Source organism: Rhagoletis pomonella, unplaced genomic scaffold, assembly GCF_013731165.1.
Source record: "Rhagoletis pomonella isolate Grant_MI unplaced genomic scaffold, Rhpom_1.0 Rhpom_scaffold_00001, whole genome shotgun sequence".
Taxonomy (NCBI): Eukaryota; Metazoa; Arthropoda; class Insecta; order Diptera; family Tephritidae; genus Rhagoletis; species Rhagoletis pomonella.
This window is the reverse complement of record NW_023458555.1, coordinates 43583170-43590516: the sequence shown is the minus strand read 5'-3', so window position 1 is coordinate 43590516 and position 7347 is coordinate 43583170. Positions and strand designations below refer to the sequence as shown.

General features: G+C 33.9%; 1 long non-coding RNA gene across 2 annotated transcripts; it reads right to left on the bottom strand.

The window, feature by feature from the left end:
- Positions 1-785: 785 nt before the first annotated feature.
- Positions 786-3258, bottom strand: LOC118744468. Of its 2 annotated transcripts, none has more exons than XR_004993540.1 (2): positions 2893-3258; positions 786-1746 (listed from the first exon to the last, which is right to left on the bottom strand). It is a non-coding gene; the product is annotated as an uncharacterized LOC118744468 (long non-coding RNA). The 2 variants fall into 2 exon arrangements; XR_004993541.1 differs by having other exon boundaries at positions 2923-3258.
- Positions 3259-7347: the final 4089 nt, after the last annotated feature.

Genomic DNA, 7347 nt, shown 5'->3' with positions numbered 1-7347 from the left:
TACAATAAGCTGTGCGTTAAGTCGGTAATTTTGCGGGCGTGCGAGCATGACAAGTGGGTGTCGGTAGCAAGCGGTTAACGAGAGCTGAACACTCTTGTGTGGCTGCCAGGGACAGCTATTTGTAGAACGATTAATAAAGTTTGCTTGCAGTAAACGAAGGTTGTTTTAGGATATGTTGTTTAGGATTAATAAGTAGTTGGGAAATACATCTGGTGGTTTTACTTATGTAAATATTTGGTATCTTAGCTTTTGTTGATTAAAATTTTAGGTTTTAGCTAAACTAATTTTTTGTATAAATTTTCTGTATTGTTGCAACCACGCAATTAGCCTTTCATATGCATATCGGCAAAACGGCGTATCAAGATAATGCAAAACCGCGTATGTGAGGTTGCATAAATTATTTTCTAGAGAGTAAAAATGCTCATATTTCAAAATGGTTCTCTTTTTTATAAAGCAATCTTTTTTATGATTTGTAGTTTTATTTAGTTTGTTGTTACTTTCGTACGGACGTTTTAAAATTTTTATTATTTTTTTTAAAATACCATGTGGTTTTATTTGAAAGTAAATATTTTTCCTGCAATGTATGCATCATTTTTACCTCATAGTTTATGCGTTTTCAGCTTCTTTGATTGTCTTCTACTTTTTTGTATTTCCAACCCCAATTTGTTTTGAATAATGAAAATTGTGTTTTCGAAAATTTTTAATTTTTTGGGTTAGTATGTTTTTAGAAATATGTAAGTCCTTATAATATTATTTTAATGTTTTGTCAGGATTTTTTTTCTTAATTTGTTTTTATATCTTTTATTTCATGGCAAGTCTGTAGTTAATGCTGTTATATGTGTTTGGCCTTTTGTTTGTTTGTCACTTCTTAAACCTTTTTTTGCCTTTATTGGTTTTCTTTTACTTAATAAACTGAGTTTTTGCAATTTTTGGTATTAATTTTAAGTGTTCTTCTTTATTTTTAATGTTACACTTTCATTTGGTCTGCGAATTTTGGAAAGATTTTGTTTTGCTTTAAAAATTATTTTGATTTATTTACAAACATAGATCTTTTTGCAGCTGATTATAAATTTTATCGCATGCGATTTTCAACTTAGATCGTGCAACACTTTGTGCGCTTCATAACATTTTTTCTATTGCTGCCAGGATGTATGTCACGTTTGAGGTAGCTTAAGTGTACTACTCGGTAATTGAGCATGTAGTAAATCAGTTAAATAAACGAATTCACATCATTTCCGCTATCCCTTTCGCTTCTTTCTGCTACTGCTATTGCTGCCGCTGTTACTTTTGTCACTAATTTATTGCATTTCCTGAGCATGTCTCGCAAAATCCTGCACGTTCATTGCTGTTGTTGACATCTACAGGTGGGTGTGAGTTCGCTGACCAAATCTTAAGCAGTGGAAATACAAACATACATGCATACATATGTATGTATGTTCATACATAAAGCTAACCGGTACCTTAAAAATTAGATATTTTCTTCGGTTTTTATTGTAATTCTCGACTAAGTAGAATATATTAATGTAAATTTTAAGTTACTCCAGTAAGAAGTATTAAATGTTCCAAAAGGATTTTGTGAACGCCAGGATATAGTACTTCCTGGCTTTTTACTATTATTCTTTGAAACTTGTCACTGTATTTGACTTGTAGTAAATTAAATGGAAATTTGTACTTTTTTGGTGTAGTCGATTTTGTTGCTGGTGCGCTTTTTCACTTTATTATTTTCACAGCACGTTGACATTTAATCTGCGAGCCATTATTTAAATGCTCCTTTCGCGTTTGATACATATGTATACTTATGTATATGAGGCGTTCCATACCAAAACGGACGCGGTTGTGTTTGATTTGTGTAATTTTTTTACATAAACAACAACATAAATAATAAATAAATATGAAATTTGAGCTTGATTAATACATTTTTCAAAACTTTACAGCACTAAAACAAAAACAAATCGATTTAACAGTTTTCCAAATATCTCGAGAACTTTTTACATGCACATTTTGTGATAAAAAATAGTTTTTGAAAATATGCCACCTCAAAAAAAAAAATTAAAAAAAAAAAATCACAATGGTAGCTCTGAGTATTGCGCAATATTTAAGTAGAGTATTATGGGGTGCACTCTACAATTATTTGAGTTATGAATTTTATTTTACACCGAATTTGAGTAAAATGAGTATATTAAAAATTTACTAACTTTTTTTTTTGAATTTTTTCGAGTATGCAGTTTTGTAGCCCATTATATTTTAGTACAATAAAGTGTAAGTTTCAAGCTACTGCAAAATTGCGTTGATTTTTTTATGCTGACGGCCTTTTACACTTTTTTCTTATGGAAAAAAACGCAAAACCGTTTTCAAAGAAAATTAAAAAAAAATTATTAGCAATTGCTTAAAACTTGCACTTTATTATACTAAAATTCAGTAGGCTGCACTCTCAAAAAAAATCTAAAAACAATTTACAAAATTTGTAAATTTGGAATGTACTCAACTTCGGTATAAAAAAAAGTTCATAACTCAAATAATTGCAGAGTACACCCCATAATACTATACTTTAAAATTGCTCAATACTTAGAGCTACCAATGTGATTTCTTTAATTTTTTTTAAGAAGGCATGTTTTCAAATTTTAAAAATATTTCTTTTCATAGAGAATTTTCATGTGTGTATGTGTGATTTTTTTCAAATTTTTTCCTCGCCTCTTCCTTGAGATATTTGGAAAACTATTAAATCGAATTGGTTTTGTTTTTGTGTTGTAAAGTTTTTAAAAATGTATTAATCAAGCTCAAATTTCATATGTAATTATTATTTATGTTTATGCATCAACACTAAAAATTTTAAACAAATCAGACGCATGAAGTGTGAATCCCGCCCGTTTTGGTATGGAACACCCCATATACATTTATGTTGGTACGTATGTATTTGCGTACTCCCATTATTTTTGTAACAAGTTTCACTTTTCCAAAGGGCACCTCTGCGCACATCTCTGCCAAGTTTAGCTTTCGTTTCCGAAATTTGTTTCTCTCTTCCCTTTTTATCACTCTATGCATCCAACGCGTCTGTCTCCTCGTTTCGCCCTTGTACCAGAATTCACCATCGGTTACGACGTGTTCGCTTTAGCTGTACTTCTTGTGGCTGCTCTGCTGCTACTAAATGCTCCCGCAGACTGACTCTTGACTAAATACATAAATAAAAGCGCTGTGTGGAAGAACTTAGTTCGCATGTATGGCAAAATATGTTTTCATGTTTGTATATATATACATAGTACCTATATAAATATATATTTATATATATGTACATGTACATATGTATGTATGTATGTATGTATATATGTATCTCCAAAAAGTATCAGTCAACTTTTTAGCCAACAGTCCTTTCAATTTGCGCCCTGCTGTCGTATTTCTCGCTTTTAGCCAAACACAAACGCGAAAATAAAGGAATGTTCAGCCACTCACAGAAGTATTCGTAATCTAGTTTTTTTCCACAATATCTAAAATGTTTTCCATCATGAATCTGTTTCGTTAATTTTCATTTAAAATATTGCTCACTATATAACAAATGCCATATAAGTCAATCTTGAAAACTTTGTACAAAATTCACAAAAATTAATCAAACATCAAAAAAATGTTCATCAAAATTTCAAATTTTTTAATCAGAAAAATTAAAGAATATGCAGTTTTGCAGCCCGTTCAAATTCAAGAGCAAGTTTCAAGAAGCTAAAAATTACAGTTGATTTAAATTTTTTTTTTTTGTCGAGGGTGTTGCACCTTCCTTCCATATAAAAATATACTTTGTTCATGCGTTATATGGAAGAAAATGCCCAAATCCCTCGAGAAAAAACTCTGAATAAAAGTTTGAAATTTTGATCATATTTTTTTTAAGTTTGATTAATTTTTGTGAACTTTGTACAAAGTTTGCAAGATTGATTTAGATGGTTTTTGTTATAAAAGGAGCTACATTTTAAATGAGAATTAACGAAAAAAGATTTATGATGGAAAATATTTTGAATATTGTGAAAAAACTAAATTACGAATACTTCTGTGAGCGACTGTAAACATGTACATATGCATGTATGTACATGCTTTTTATTTACGGCTATATGTATGTATTTATATTGTATGTATGCACTTATGTCACTTGGGAGGCATTTCTTTTTTGTTACTTTATTTTATGCCTTTACTTGTTCTTGCTTTTAGACTCCCATTATTGCTAGCATCCTCATTGTATTCTTCATTGTGTTGTTATTTATTTTAAATTTATTGCTACTTGTGTCGCTTATGTTTCAGAAAATTATTTATTTGCTGTTTCTTGTTGTTGCTATTTGCCGGTTTTTTGTAATGTTGTTGTACATACAGTTGTTGCTGCTGGTGCTTTCGCGCTATGCGTGATGCTCTTTTTCCGTGCAAGAGCTTCCGCGACTTTTGCTTCTTCAACTCGAAATGCGGTTTCAGCTACATTGGTGTGCCTTTTATAGTTGGCAGCGCAATCAATTGCTTTTTTCATTGGCGATAATCGAAGCTCATGTTGCAAAATGTCCTTTGGAGCATAGCTGTGATGGTTATAGGATATGAGGGGGTCGATTAGGAGGTTGTGCGCCTTGACGTTCTTTCTTCTTGCTTGTCGCTGTAATCGCCTAAGCGATTTTGGCCAAGTCGTACAAAGTACGACAGTCGTTTCTCTTCTCTACGAACTGACCACAATAGGATAAGCTAAGTGAAGCCAAGCACTTCTTCGCCTGGTATTTCCAACGCAGAGGGGCCTCTCTCTTCTTCTGCTACCACCAGCGTGTTCCGAATTGAATACATTCAGAGCTAGAGCGTTTCTGTCCATTGGAACGACAGACCAAGCCAGCGTAGCCGCTGTAGTTTAATTCGCTGCACGATGGTAAAGCTCATACAGCTCATCGTTAAATCGTCTGCGGTACTCGCCATCGCCAACGCGCAAAGGCCCGTAAATCTTCCTCAGAATATGCATTTCATTTGTCTACTCAGTCCAAAGTAGCACTTGTATCTCCTTTAGATTTCGAGGTTAAAATTATTATTGGCGGTAATGCTGGTTCCTAAATATACGAACATACGTCGTCTTTTTCAATATTTTAACTGTCAATAGTGACGAGATCCTTATGCTCTGACTGTTTGTTGACGACACCACCATACCCACACGCTTAGCTTCTCTATCCAATTCCGAGAAGGCGGAACAGACGTAGCCGTTGTTTTTACCGATGATGTAAAGAATTGTGCTTGAGCAGTTGAGCTCTGTGCCTCTTATTATCACCTCCAACATCAGATTGAAGAAATCCACAAAAGGGAGTCACCTTGTCTGAAACATCGGTTGGTATCAAACGGCTCGGAAAGGTCCTTCCCAATTCTGATTTCGGCCGATCTCTTCTTATTGCGAAAAACACGTCTCGCTCTACTTTTTAGCTGCCTATAACGGTCCCACATAGCTGACATTGCGTCCGATCGCAGCGTTACCCTATAGGCGGATGTTTTTTTCTCTGCAGCTTGTTTTTTTTGGGGTCGCTGAAATCCGACCACTTCTTCTTTTTAGTTTAGTGAGACCCAAATTTATTAAATGTAGCTTCGGAGAGGCGGGCGTTCGGTATGTTTCGATTATTTTTGATTTAAGCTCTTTTGTTCCAGAAGTACTTCAAAAAGCGTCGTGTTTGGAAGTCGTATTACGAGGTAATTGGCGCAAACAATGGAACTGATTTTTTCTGGCTTGGGCAAATCACACTGAGATTCGAAACTTCGGATATGGTATGTATATTCATCAGCTTTTATGTATATGTGCATGTTTATATGTGTTTTTAATGTTTAGTATGTACATACAAGAATCGCCATAAAGGGTGAAGCCGAATAAGTCTTTGGACGAGAAAAATGTTTAAGCGGTATTTTAACATGACATACTTATGTACATTTGTATCCTATACATACATACCCAACGGGACTGAAAGTTAGCTGTTCCCCAAAGGAGCAAGTATGGAACAGTACAAAAGCAAAGTAAAAAATAAATTCTTAAATTTCTAACAACCCAGCGGACCAAATGCTTGCAAATGATAACGCATGCGAGTGAAATGCGAGATTTAACGCGGAAAAACTCTCGCAAATGAATCGGGAAATGATAGCAATATGATTTATATGTCGTTCAGTTTGTGGCAGTGAAACTTTCATTTACGATAGTTGGAAGGAACATCGTTGGTGAGCATTTGGCGATATAATTTGCAAGGTTGTTTTGATATTTCTAGCGATAAGGATAAAATACTAAATGTGATACGTTTTCGATTCAAAATAGAATATAAAAAAAAAATATTTTTGCCGAGCCGGCATTAATATCAAATAAGTATTGCAAAAGATATCACAAACGGTTCGCAAGAAATAAGGGTTGAAAGACTTTTATTTATTTTATTCCCCATTAACAAATATTTTTATACCCGAGCGCACTTGTGCACAAGGGTATTATAACTTTCACATAACGGTTGTTTGTAACAGGCAAAACGAATCGAGATAGATATAGACAAATGTATACATAAATGATCAGGATGAAAAGAGAAATCGATTAAGCGGTGACTGTCTGTCCGTCCGTCTGTGCACACGATAACTCGTGTAAAAATTGAGATATCTTAACGAAACTTGATACACTTGATACGCGTTCTTCTTTCGGGCGTAGGACGGACGGTATTGAAAATGGGCAAAATCGGACGATAACCACGCCTACCTTCCATATAACGGTAATTTTCAGAAATACGAAAACTGCGATATTTTAGTAACTACTGAAGATTATTCACTCAAAATTGATATTTATAATAATATTGAGACGAAAAATAAGAAAATTATAAATTTTTGAAAAATGGGCGTAGCCACGCCCACTTATGGTTACATGTGTATATCTTGGCAACCGCTGTACCAATTTCTTCCCAACTTGGTACAGTTGTGGCCCTTGGTACAGTATATCAAACGGCCGAAAATTTTTAAAATCGGACAATAACCACGCCCACATTCCATATAAGGGTAATTTAGAGAAATACGAATTCTTAGATAAATCAGTAAATAATAAAGCTAATTTATTCAAAATTGACACTTGCAACAATTCTTTACCAAGAAATACGTTTATGATAAAATTTTGGAAAATGGGCGTGGCACCGCCCACTTATTGTCACATATATGTATCTCGGTAACCGTTCTACCAATTTGCACCAAACTTGGTACGGTTATTGTGCATGCCACATTAAAGCAAAGCATTATTGAAATCGGCCTCAAATTACGGCCGCTTTTCATATAACAATAAATTTTAGAAATGCTTGAAATTTCAATATTTCGAAATTTAAGGACGCTAACTTACTCAAAATTGATACA